We start from the raw sequence: 14,977 nt of genomic DNA on the forward strand, positions 1-14,977 counted from the left end.
CATTGTACTCCATAGCATATCTTAAATTAATATACTTAATTTAAACATAACATTATATGACACTGATTAACACTATGGTGTTTAAATCAGGCCATTTGTTTACTATCACATGTGTTCATATTTAATAATTAATGTATTTTGCAAGAGGTTCATCATTTTTCTGCAATGGTAACTTACTAATCAAAGCACATTTATTAAGCTGTTAAATTCATTTACTTCTAGGTAGATACTCTTCTCTATGAATAAAAGAAGCAAACTGATGATTTAATCTATCCTAAATGAAGAAATTAGTAGTATTCTTGAACCCTTTAAAAAACTCATAGATAACTGGTATATAGATGTTCTACTGTGTGATAGATATGTTGCAATATAAGTTGATAGAAGAGAAAAACTAATAGATTGAGTCTATTATGTCAATGCCTTAATGAATGATATTGTTTGAAAGATATGTTTTTTTTTTTCAGATGTCTATGTATTAAATTGTTGCAACTGTTTTCTACTGTAAATGAAGAAACCATTATATAACAGTTCATCTGACAAGGGAATCATATTTAACTCTTGGGAGGAATTATTATATGTGAAATTGATTCTGACACTAAAAAAAGCTGCTTGAGAAGTGAAATAAATTTTTTTATAATATTATTCTGATGAAATGTTAGAGGAAAACAAGTATTATTATTACTGAGACTTAAATGTTCACGTTAATATTTTTTGTTCCTGTATTGCAAATTGAAGTACATGTGTGGAGTGAAATCTTCAATAATGAATGCAGTTTTTTTGGTCAAAGTCACTGAGTTAATTTGTAGCAGAAACTTGACTGTATTCTGAGTCTCTGATTCTCAATCCACTGTGTTTTACTCCACTTATTGTCCGTTGCTCCAGGTCTCCTTGTTTTCAAGTTGGTAGACACTATTAGCTTCTCATAGAGGTCTCTACTGCCCATTGCTTTTACAAATCCCAATGCATGTGGATTAACCTTGTAGACTTCCCTAGTTCATTCCTCCACTGTCTTCTGTTTTCATGTCCCTAAACAAGCAAGGACTGAGAAGATTACTTCAGAAGATCTACTTCCTACTAATATTTGTTAAAGATGAAACCTTTCCCAAGAATCTAGTATGATTTGCATGCTTATATTTTAAAAAGTCAAACAAGGAATTATAGTGACCTGTCCCTCTGCTCTCATATTTTTTATCAAGAGGTACATGAAGTTAAATTTGGAGCAAATGTTAAAAGACTGAATGTTAGAATCAACATTTGGTTGAAGCTAAGTATTATCATTGTGGAATGAACTTCATGGGCAAAGAAATTTAATAATTTGTTATTATTATTTTTTAGTAAAGATTTAAAGTCAAGCTTTAAGATTTGACATTATAATGCAAAACAATAATTTATTTTAGCACTATCAGATGCTAGATTGCTCCAGCAGACAAAGTGCTGCACATTTACAATATTAAATTGACACTTTTAACTGAATAAGATTTCAGTATATAATACACATAAGGAGATTTATGTCCTCCAGTTACATCTAGAATGTTTATCTCTATCTGAACATGATATTAAGATATGAACAGTAATATAAAACATTCTCATTTGTATTACTGAAATTGTTATACTCATTAGATGTGTTGGGCACCAGACTATAAGTAATTGCTCATGCTTAAATTCAGAAATTTCAGAAATGATATTGAAGGCATTTAGCTGGTTGGTCTTCAAAGTTAAAGCCAAGCAAGAGAGGTAATTGTAGGCTTATTAAAAAAACGAAAGCAGAAATGATTTATGTGGCCTGACTGAGGTAAGGACACTGAGTACTGGGATATATTTAAAGAGAAAAGAGTTAATTTTCATGTAATATTTATAAGAAAATTATTTTTAGGGGATAGATTTGTGATGTTATTAAACTGTCAATGACATTGTTACTGGGTTAGAGTTTTATCCTTGAAGCATTTCAAGAAATTTTATTTCATACAATAAAATTCTAACTAAATAAATTTTATCAGATATACTTCTCTTATTTGTTCTACTTATCTGGTTGAATACCCATTCAGAAAGAACTTACGTTAAGCCAAGTAAGCAAACCTCAGAAGAAATTATTGGTAATTTGGAATTCTAATATCCTAAAACTATCATGTCAAAGGGCAAGCTTCACATTAATATTTATGTTAACTAAATTACTTCAGAAATCTTTACAAGTTGTATTTAAATTAATCTTTCTGTAGATTAATTAATGCTACTAATGCATAGATTTATTGGATATGTGACTCAGCATATGGAGAAATTTGTTGAACTGGCATTTCAGATAGTGATTTCTCTGACTATACCCTCAATTCTTTTATAAATCTTCATGAATAGTAAATAAATTAAAACCCTTCTGGCCTTACAATTCTAATATATTATAATTAATTTTAGATAGTCACAGCTCTACAATGCCTAGTTTATAAAATACTAAATTGAAACTATGCATTATTTATCAGACATGCCAATTACTAGAATTTTCTGCCAATGAATTTTAGAATCTATGATTTTTCAAGATATGTAAATTTTACATTATATGCACAATTTTGGTATAGGTTATCAGAAATTATTATTTTTTTTGGATAACCAGATAGCTTTATACCTATTTAGAAAAATAATATGTTAACAAAAACAAAAACTTTGAACTCTTCTTTCAAGGCTGTCAAGCTTATCCTCTCAGAAACAGAACTCATAATCGTAGGCAATGTGTTTGGAAATAAAAAATGTACACTCAGTAAAACCTGGAATATTGTAAATTCTCAATAAATAACTGATGAATACCTGAATGTTTCAATAAGAAATAATTGCTGGATAGATAGGCCCTTAAGAAGAAAAGCATCCTAGTAGGTGGTACATTTTACCTAAACTCAGTAATATATAAACTTTATTAATGTCTTATTCAATAACTAGTTTACTTCTTTCAAAGCAAATTTTAAACTCTGGAAAAGTTGGAGTAAAATACAGTGATGGGTTTTGGAACTATCAACTCATATCATGATTAGGTAATCTATGAAAATATACACCATAATATGCTGTATAATGTTAGTTTGGTAATTAAATTACTTAATCAACAGATATTTATTGAGCCACTACTATATTAGAATGTAAGGATAAAGTGATGAACAAGCCAAATAAAGACTTCTCTCATAGATTTTATATTCTGGTTAGTGATATTATATTTAATAATTTATTTTATTACCACTGTTGAAAGCCACTAGACATTCTGACCTAACAGTCCATAACATTCTAAGGATTGTTCTTATAGGTGTTCCAAACTCTAGCTTAACAAGCTTTAAATAAGTTCAAGTGGGTTTAACACTATGGCAGAAACTTCTAGTTACCCTCCAATATCCGTCTTAACCTTGTTTTTAGAAAGAGAACCTCTGATTGTTTTCTAGGCTCTTGGCCACTTGGCATACAATTATAATCCTTAGTCTCAGTGCCATGAAACTAAGTTCTGGCAAAAGCATGTTTGTAGAAGTGAAGTGAGCAACTTCTAGAAAGTAACTGAATATAGAGAATATATCCATCTTTGTCCCATTTTCTCAGAAATTTCTGGCTAGAATACAGAATTAATGCCTGGAGCTCCAGTAGTAATTTTGTGTTATGAGGGGCTACCCTCCTCTCCTTATTCTCTTAAACTCCCAAATAGAGTAATAAGATAGAAAGAGACTAGACCCTAGACAACAAGTACTGTCATCTGAGGTTTGAATAAATTATCTCTTGAATATGAGTGAGAAATAAACTATAGAGCTAGAAAACAGATTAGTGCCCTATGGTATGTAAATTATATCTCATTAAAGCTGTTATTTTAAAAAGTGTGCCTTACAACAACCTATTAGTTCAATTTGATCTCTTAAATAATTTGGATACATTTTACTGTGGTAAAATGGGACTTCAGTCAAGATGGTGTAATAGGTAAACACTGTGCTCACCTCCTCTCATGACTGGATCAAAATTACAATTAAATTATAGAACCATCACCCTTGAAAAACACCTGAAGACTGATTAAACAGAATTTCTATAACTAAGGATATAAAGAACAAGCCACATTGAAATTTATAGGAGGAACACACACCTCAAATGGGCTGGTCCCGCACCCATGTATGGTAGTGAAGAACCAAAAAGGAATATCTCAGCTTCAGCGTTACCCACTGAGGAAGAACCGGGTCCTAGCATGAAGAACTGGTGCCAGGAAGAGGAGTCTCTACAAAGTTGTTTGTGAAAATCATTATGGAGCCAAGTTCTGGTGAGACAGAGGGCAGCTAAAGACCAAGGTACCTTCTTAAAGGACTCAAGCACACATTCTTGCTCAGAAACACTCACCCTAAGCTCCAGCAAAGGGACCACAGCTCAAAAAGTGCCAGGGAACATATTGGGAGAAAATGAATAATATGGCTTCAGGGAGAGGGCTAGAGAAACAGCACTCTCCTGGAATTAATTGTCATTGTTCCTTTGTTGAAGGCTCCTCCAACCAAACCTGTAAATGTAGGCAGGTGCTAAGTCTGAGTCTCCATTAAACTGGCTAACACTGCTTGCCCCATCCTGGTGATTCCCTGAGAGATCCAACCTCACCCAACTCATGCACCAGCCAGAACCTCTTACAGAGGCTAATCCACATAAGTGCCTGGCCTGGGCCCATGCTGTAGAATTTTCTAAAATCTATCAAAGGTCCACAAACCCCAAACGATCAGTGGCTGACCTCAGTGTTCCTCTTGCTAAGTGGCCCTAAGCCTGGCACTAGTGTCAGCCAACCTCTGTTCACAGCATAACCTCTGCTAGGCACCTCCAAGTCCAGCACAGGCAGCTATCAACAAGAGGTCATTTTTTAGCTCCTACCAGGTGGCCCCGGTCTGGGCACAGACAGTGTCTGACCTCGGCATGCACCAGGAGGCCCCAGAACAAACATACCTGGTGGCTGGCTTTAGCCCATACTGGAATATCACCGAATTAGTGTCAAAAATGATACACACAAAGAATAGACTTGGAAGGCACCAGAGCCCCAATAAAGTGAATCTTGCTGCATTGGGTCAGCCTCTGCACAACAACTCATCCACTGCAGCCACAGCCAGTCCTCACAGCAGTCAGTTCCATCCACTGATGTGTGAACAGCAGTGAAGGCTCAATTATAACAGGAGGGTACACACAATTTACACAGGGACACACCTTAAGCACCTCACTCAGATGACCAGGGAAGACTTTACAACTGGGTCCCAAAGGACACCTACTTAGTAGCCAACTCTACTAAGACTGGGAGACTTAGGAACCCTACCTAATACATAGAAACAAACACAGGGAAGCAGCCAAAATAAGGAGACAAAGAAACATGTCCTAAGTGAAAAAAAGGGACAAAACTCTAGAAAAACAACTAAACAAAATGAAGGCAAACAATCTACCACATGCAGAGTTCAAAACACTGGTCATAAGAATGTTCAATAAACAGGGGGAAAATAGATGGTATCAAGGAGAAAGTTGACAAAGAGATAGGAAACATTAAAAAAGGAGATGGAAACCATGAAAAGAACCAATCAGAAATGAATATACAATAACTGAAATGAAGAATACATTTAATACATCTAATCAACAGACAATTAGATGAAGTAGAGTATCAAAATAGCAATTTGGAAGACAAGGCAGTGGAAAACACCGAATCAGAACAGCAAAAATAATTTTAAAAAATGAAGATAGTTTAAGAAACTTCTGGGACAATATCACGAGTTGTTAGCATAGGAATATCAAAAGAAGTAAGAGAGCGAGGGATTGAAAACCTATTTGAAAATTTAATGACTGGAAACTTCTCTGACCTGACAAAGGAAATAGACATTCAAGTCCAGGAAGTTCAGGGAGTCCTAAACCAGATGAACTCAAAGAGGCTCATACCAAAACACAGCATAATGAAAATGGCAAAATTTAGAGATGAAGAGAAAATCTTAAAAGCCGCAACAGAAATACAATTATATACAGTGAAGCTCCCAAAAGACTGTCAGTTGATTTCTCAACAAAAACTATGCAGTTTGTTGATAAAAAGCAAGGACCTACAACCAAGGTTATTTAAAAGCTGAAGGAATTCATCACCACCAAGCCAGTATTATAAGAAATGTTCAAGGAACTTCTTTAAGAATAAAAATAAAAGTAAATAAGTAAATATATATATATATATATGAATAATAAAATATCTCCAAGAATAAAAATCATCATGGACAAAGGCAAACAGTAAAAGCAGTAGATTGACTAATACTAAACCTAGTACTAAGGTTAAAAGGCCAAGGTAGGAAGATTGTATGTTATCACAATAGTAAATTAAGGGTTATACGCAGATACACACTAATAGAAAAGAAGTAAAAAAATGACAAAAATATAAAAATGGAGAGGATGAGTAAAAATTGTAGTGATTTTAGAATACATTTGAAGATAAGCGAATATCAGTTTAAAATAGACTGTTATAAACATAGGTTGATATACATGGGACACATGGTAACCATGAAACAAAAATCTACAAAAGAAATACACACACACACACACACATATACACACACGAAATAAAGAGAAAGAAATCCAAACATGACACTACAGAAAGTCATCAACATACAATATAAGAAAACACAAGCATAAGAAAGGAACAGAGAACTACAAAAAATAAATAAATAAATAAATTAAGTGTTTCAATCAAAAGATGAATGGATAAAGAAGTGGTGTGTGTGTGTATATATATATAATGGAATATTACTTAGCCTTAAAAAAGAATAAAACCTTGCCATTTGTGACAACATGGAGGGAACTAAAGGATATCATGCTAAATGAGTCAGATGGAGAAGGATGAATATCATATGATTTCACTTATATGTGGAATCTAAAAAACAAAAGAAACAAAGCAGAAACAAACTTAAAGATACAGAGAACGAAATTCATGGTTGTAAGATTTTGTGGGAGGGTTTTAAGGAGAGGTTGGGTAAAAAAGTTTAAGAAATTAAGAATTACAAATTGACAGTTACAGTATAGTCAAGGGGATACACAGCTTAGGAAATATAGTCAATAATATTGTAATAATATGTATGCTGTCAGGTGAATATAAGACTTATCAGGGGGATCACTTCATAAGTTACATAGATGTTTAACTGCTTTTCTGTACACCTAAAATTAATACAATAAGGAATGTCAACTGTAATTGAAAAAATATTTAATTATGTAGCATATTCTTTGGGGCTTCAAATTTGTTGGAATTTATTAATTTTTTTTTTGCTAAGTATTTACATGCTTTATATGTCAAAGGAACTAAAAATAACAAAAAATGACAACTTCTGTCTTCTATAAAATCTACCAAGAAAAGAGGTTATTTGCAAATTAGCACCAAGAAAACCATTAGCATTACTTCCAGAACTTTAGTGAGGATTTCATTATAAAACTGAAAATTATTTGAAAACTATTATATAAGGAAATTAATGTTTAGAAAAAAAGGTGGCCATAAACATTGTAGACTGGAATTGGTATTTTATTATGTCATCAGTGATATCTTTAACATCTTTGTAACTGAATGAATATCTGTTTTGAAATTGTGCTTATGAAACACCAAATATTAAAACCCCTAAATAAAGCTTTTTCCTCATTAAAAAGGTATCAAATGAAAATAATGATTACAAATATTTCTGGTGTCCAATAGATATGGAAACAACATTAAACAATCCATTTTGGGGTGGGAATTTACACCTTAACTTAAAATGTATGGATTCTTATGTTTGATATTTTGACTCTTACACATTACTCTCCTGAAAAATGCCTCTCCAAATTACTCAAAACATGAAAATTTTATAAAAATGTTTCCCACTATATTGATGATTGACAATAACAATCTCAAATTGTAAATGGGTTTATAACAAAGAAATCTTCCAAACTTTTTTCATTCATGATATTTTCATAATTTTTCCTAAACTGACATTAAGTCACACTACTTTGCAAAGCTTAAAAAAATGCTCATTGTAAAAGCTGCCATGTTAATAGATACCTATACATTTGTAAAAAAAAATACAGTTGTAAATTATAATTCCCAGCATAATAAAATGATTCTTTGGTTACTGGGGATGGTTATACTGGAAAATCTACAAATATGTGTGAAAGTTTACAGTTTTGGTTTGAGTTTTATGTAAATTAATTAGTTACTATGGCAACATTCATTTTCATCTCACTTCAACTGATGCAGGAGCTGAGATAAGCTGTGGAGCTTCAGTTCTGTGACTGCCATCATGCCTATCAGATCCTTATCTCTCTCTATTCTGAAAATATATAGCAGTATTTAGGTTTCACATTTCATTCCCTTTATAGCTTATTCTGCATGGTTAGCTATCTTAATAAACCCCTGGAAAGTACCCTCTATACCTATTCTTTTCCTTTTACCACTTTCTTGGCAATTACCAATCCAGAGGCAAAAATAAGATATATAGCAGTACCTCTCAAACTAAATGCAGGTACAAATCACCTGGGATTCTTGTTAAACAACAGATTATCACTGATAGTTCTGGACTTGTTGTAAATGCAAAATCCCAATCTTTGCTGCAGAAACATGGATCAGAATCATCATTTTAACAATATAGAACTTTTTTTTTTAGTTTTCTAAGGCACAGTTTCTTTATCTCTAGGATGGGGTTCTCATAGATTAAATATGTGAAGTACCACATGACTTATCTGTCTCCCATTTATCTCATCTCCATTCTATTCTGCCCACCTCCAACCCCCATCTTAATTAGATGATGTTACATAGAATCCTCTCAAGTTCCAAGTTTTGGAAAAGAAAGTTGGTACACTCAAATTTTTGTTTCTATTTTTTTCTATTCTACCAGAAAACTAGCCCTATGTTTTGCTCATATTTCATCACTCTTATTATTTCTCCAGTTACCTACCTTTTATATTTCTAATAGTCATTAAAGTAAAATATTCCCAGTGCTCTCCCATTCTGTACCTGCCTCTCTCCTGCTACGACATAACTTGCTCATATATTTTAGTGGAATAAAGTTATTCATGTTAATTTTAATTTTTCTATTTAAAAATGCATATGTATCTTCATTCAAACCTAGGAACAAATTCAGGCTATATCAAACTTATGATTAAATTTTAGCTGTATCGCATCTGGCCAATTTTTTAACTTATTGAGTCCTCAATAATAATGATTATTGACAATAATAATGATGATGATCACAAAGACATATAAGGCTTACAAGTGCTAAAAGATTTTTCAAACACTAGTCAATTTAATTTAATCTTCCTAACAACCTTAAGTGGTAGGCACTTCAATCATATATATTTTATAGATAAATTAACTGAGGAACAGAGCAGTTAAATTGCCCAAGGGCATAGATCCAGCCAGGAAAGGAATCCAGTAATGATACAGTCTTATACACTATTAGAATTTAAATGCAGTAATGTAGTTGAAGTGCCCACTATGGTGACTGATTCCTGGTAGTTTCCCAACAAAAATTAATTTGCTTTCTTCCAACTGAGTATGAGTTTTTACAGTGATACCCAAACTTCAGAGTACATCAGAATGGCTAAAGCACTTAGTTATGCATGGATATCTGTGCTCTTTCCCCAATGTTTCTCATTCAGTAGGTGAAGAGCAAAGTTCCCAGATTTGCATTTCTGACATGTTCCTAGGGGATGCTGGTGCTGATGATCTGGGCACCCCACTTTAAGAACCACTGAGTCAGTGCTCACTCAACAGAATCACATTTATCCAGTCTTGGCCTCTCAAAGCTCAGAATCTAGTAAAGACCCTGTTTTAAGAGCAAGTAAAGACTTAAACAAACAGAATAAAAACAGGATATATAGATTGGTTAGTAAATTAAAAACATACCCATGTAAGTTATTTATATTTTTAATAATCAAATATGGTCAAAATTTATACAATGAAACCCAAATGGAAATAAAACTTAGTTGACTAAATGCATTACGCCAAGATATTTCCTGTGGGTTGTAGAAACTGACAATGTTTGTATAATATTTACAAATTAGAATTATACCTCAAATACTGGTTTTTTTTGAAATGCAATATATAGGTCATTTTCTATATTCTATTAGTATATGAGTTTCACAAGGGCAAGGATTTTTGTTGCCTTTGTTAATATATCCCAAGTGCTTAGAACAGAACCTAAAACATAGAAGATGCTCCTAGATGTTTGCATGTCTCTATGTTTTTTTTCTTTTGGCTAAGAGGAATTACAGAATCAAAAAATATGAATGGTTTTACAGTTTTGGACTTGGATTACCAAAATGACCTCCAGAAAGAATGTACCAGCTTCTACTCCCACCAGTTCTGTGTGCTCATGGCTATTTCCCTCACTCATTAAAACTATTTTATATTTCTGCCAATAGTAACAATTACTGCTGCATGTATTTACTATATGTTGTTTTTCAACTTTTAACATCTCTAAAATCAAGATGTATATCCAATGGAATAATTAAGTTCTTTTCTTTTTGTATAGCTCCATAAAATAATATTTTTTCTTATAATTATGGTAGTTTAGATTCAAAAAGAAAAATCCAGTGAAACATAAATCTTAGTACTGTATTTGTGAGTACTAGCCATAATTACTTCAAAAGCTATCTAATGCTATTAACATTTTGAAATATCACTGGAACACTATGTGTTGAATGTTGTCACATATTACTGATTAACTTCCTAAAATATATACTATTTCCATGGACTTATTGAGGAATCAGAATATAGATGACTTGTCTTACTTTCTACAAATCAGTATTACATGTCCTACATTTGAAAAAGATGAGAGAAAAGGAGACATGTCACCAGATTTAAATTAACAAAAACTTTTGAAAAGAAAACATATATTAGGAGATCATGTAAAAAAGGTTAGCATAAATGCAACCAAAAACATCTATTTTTTCTATGGAAGAAATGTATATCTTTAAGAGGATTTCACTAAATTTATCTGTCATTTGCTATTATGTGCTGTTTTTACTCTCAAATAGTAAAAATTAGTCACATACCAAATAAAATTTTGTTGTATTTTTTCACTATTACATAATTTTCAACATTTAAAATTTCTCCAGCCAATTACCTAGAAATAAGAAAGATTAAATGGTGTGGATTGCTTTAACTGACCAGTAAGCACTATAAAATGCTCAACTTTATTAGTAGTATATACATAAAAATTAAAATTGGATAAAAATTTTAGCACAAAACTGAACATATCGTATTTAAATTTATATTAAAATTCTTCCAACACTCAGATTCTTCAAAGGGAGATACAGAAAGTTCATACCTGATTATGAGGATTAATGGATATAATGTATGCAAAGTGTGTAGAAGTCCTGGCTCATAGTAACTATTAAATATCGACTATGATGATGATGATGATAATGATGATAATTAAACTACTCAGAAAATAAATCTATGCAGCTACTCTAGGTTTTATTTCTGTTTTCCCTTTACTTCTATAATTAACAGTTGGAGAATGTATAGTAGTAGTGATATTCCATCTTCATAAACATGGATGTAAAAAACATATTAGTTTTCTTTTCTCTGATGGAAAAGGGACAAGGTATGCAAATATGTATATATACAAAAATATGTATGTCTAATATTATATCTATATTTGTTTCTGCAAAGATTTACATATTCAACAATCTTTCTCCTTGAAGGAAAAAAAAATGCTTTTGTTATCGTTGCTTGGATTTTAACAGTCCATTAGGGACTCTTATCAAACAATATAATGAAAATGGTTTGAGGAAAGAGGGGGTGACACTGAGGAAAACGTTGAGAATGTTGGAAGAAGTCATTTCGCTTTATAAGAAGGTTGGAAGACAAACGCCAAGTGACTGAGTACAAGAGCATTCCCAGAGAGCACCCCAACAGCTAAGAGAATTTTTCTAAGGGAGGGGACCTAGAATAGAACCAAAGTGAAAGTCATGAAATAGGTTGAGTAATTTTTCATCTGATCATTAGCCTTTAAAGTGAGAATATCTAGTCATTGCCCAAGGAAGAAATCTGCTTCTCAAAGACCTAAGATACCTACAGCTTGAGTAAAGGTGGTTGGAGCCCTGGCTATCTATTGGCATAGTATAGGATGGTACCATTGCATCTGTACAGAAACAATGAACAGTAGTTAATAATGTGGTTGTTCCAATTCCATAGTACCCCTGTTGTATTAAAATTGTCAGTTCAGTCTGAATCATTTTAGAACACAAAGGAAGAGCACTTGATAATATAGAACAAGAAAATAAAAGACAAGCATTTAAATACAAATGAGTTAGAAAAATGTCCTTAGAAACAAATGTTAGAGTGCTTTGTCAGCTCTCAAGATGGGCTAAATAATGGAGTTAATACAAAGCACCATTACTATTATCATTCGTTGCAATAATTTTCCTCTTTGGAGTGTATGTGATCCCATGAGTGCACATGTCCTTTGGGAGAATTTGTGTTTAACTAGGGAAAAATACATTTACTTAAGAATAACCATAGAACATATATTTATGCATCTCCAAAGGAATATATATAGGTACTTTATTATAAAATTAAATTGCTATTGATATGCAGTGTTTATTATAACATTTGAGCCATAATGCCAAGTTAAAAAAATTGGTCATATTAAAAGTATCTTTAGTGAATTTTTTTTTTCTTTTGAGCAAAGAGGCCAGATAAAATAAACAGAATGCCAATATAATAACTCCTGAAGAATACTTCTTGTCTGAGTGTTCTACATGTTACACACCTTCATACATTCAATAAAATAGTCAGAGGTACCCTTTGTACTTCCTTAATAGTTGTTAGAGGGAATATCATACTACACTTTTTCCATTGTTTACTTTATAGAAAACCTTATCTTTTTTTTGTTTAGGAAAGTCAATTATTGTTAATATATAGAAATATATTCAAACAGTCACCATTATCCAATATATCATTTGTGATGTTAGCCTAAAATATTCTAAGATTAGCAAAATGTATAAGAAATGATTGAGTGGTGTTTTACTTTCAGATTATAAGTGACAAATAAACTGCTAAAATAATGTAGCATAGGATGTGGTTGAGGATTAAAGACTTTATGGGATACACCAGTCCATATTCTTCAAACTGGTATTTAAATTGCCTAATAAAATATGTATATAAATTAGATAGTAAATTGAAATATTATTAGCTTAAATTCATTCTAAATATTTAGGTATAAAATTATATAACATATTCTGCCCTCAATTTAAAATGTATTTCAGAATTTTAAATTATTATAGATGATATTACTTACAACTCACATAAGTCAGTATAAAAACTTAATCATTAATGAAATTGGGATCCATTGTTTTAAAGCTATAGATGAGAAACTGCCCACGGTCTCTGAAAAACTAAAGCTTGATGTTAGAACTATAGAAATTTCTAATGATATCTCATTTCTTATAAATAAGGTTTTATAGAATCTTATCTTGTTGATCTATAACAGTATTCATTTTCCCTTCATAAATTAAATACATCTCAAATTTTCTATGTTTGCTTACCAGAATAGAAGCAATTTAAATATTAAATATGGTTTTCTAAACCAGTAATTATGCTTGAAACCATTTACTTGTTTAAGTAAATGGGTCTGAACACAACTTTTAGCAATCTTGTACTCTACTCTGCAGGGTTCTCAGTACAGAAGCATTATGAGTTAAATATTCAATGTATCATAGCAATATTTAAACCAAATTATAAATTGGAAGAGTTGATTAAGATATTCTAAGTTAAAAAAAGTTGTTTTAAAATTTATGTGTATTTTTATGTATTAATCAATGAAAATTAACAACCTTGCTCTTCTGCATTCAAACACTAAGGGGTGTGATTATTCTTTAAATTATCTCTTTATACATAATGTTTTCATTTCTCTCTGCATTTATGTGAAAACAATATAAAGATAATGGAGGTTTTAAAATATGTCCTCAAATCCAATACTCCTCCCTTCAAAGGTGGAGCTTATCTCCCTCCTTGAGTGTGGGCTAGACTTACTGATGCTGTTCTAACCAGTAGAACATGATTAAAGTGATGGTGTGTTACTTCCAAACAGGTCACAGATGACATTGTGTATCTGCCTTATTCTTTCTTAGATCTTTTTTTCTGAGAGAAACTATCTGCCATATCATAAGGATACTAACACAGGTCTACGTGGCAAGAACTGAGGCCTCTCACTGAAAACCAACACCAATTCACCCAGCACAAGGATCACTTCAGAAGTGGATACCCCAGTCTCAGTCAAGCCTTCAGATAACTGCAACATGGTAAACATCTTGTCTAATACTTTATGAGACACCCTGAGCCACGATCACTTAGTTAAGCTGCTGCTGGACCATAAGAAAATATGTGAAATTGTAGAAGTTTATTGTTTTATGTCATTAAATTTGTGTAATTTCTTGCAAAGAAACAATAGAGATAAGCAAACAAAAAATTATAATATGATGTTAAAAGTACTTTAATGATGCAATAGGAAAAGAGAAATGAGAAATCAACTCTGTCAAGAAGGATCGGGGAGGTGGCATTTGGATTAGATAGGATTTGAAGAGAAATAGGAATTACTCCAGGTACAGAAATGGGAGAAGCTTTTCGAGGTAGAAGAATCATATGTAAAAAAAAAAAAAAAAAAAAAAAGCAATCTGAAGAAGTGGCATGTTTAGAAAATGGCAGGAAGTTTGGTGTATAGGTTGTGTAAATGCATGTGGTGCCTAGCAGGAAAGTTTGAGGAAGTGTCACACAGTTCATGCATTTCTATAAATGAGCAGGCATGTACAAGCATTAAAATAATCAAATTGATTACTTGATTACAGAAAATATGTCTCCTCTCAACCATATATATTTTCGACATCACCCATCTCTCTAAGAACACATTTCTAAAGACTCTGCTTTCTATAAAAATCCATTATAGATAAGTCTTCTGAATTTAAAGATAGCTATATTCCTTTTTCACAGTTTGAAAATTCTCATTCCCTAATATTCCCAGAA

General features: G+C 32.1%; 1 protein-coding gene across 39 annotated transcripts in view; it reads right to left on the reverse strand.

Moving 5' to 3' along the window:
* Positions 1–14,977, reverse strand: part of PTPRD (protein tyrosine phosphatase receptor type D) — a 1,934,582-nt gene that overhangs the window by 1,075,139 nt on the left and 844,466 nt on the right. The window lies entirely within an intron of this gene.

The sequence above is a fragment of the Rousettus aegyptiacus genome, unplaced genomic scaffold (assembly GCF_014176215.1).
Source record: "Rousettus aegyptiacus isolate mRouAeg1 unplaced genomic scaffold, mRouAeg1.p scaffold_m13_p_3, whole genome shotgun sequence".
Taxonomy (NCBI): domain Eukaryota; kingdom Metazoa; phylum Chordata; class Mammalia; order Chiroptera; family Pteropodidae; genus Rousettus; species Rousettus aegyptiacus.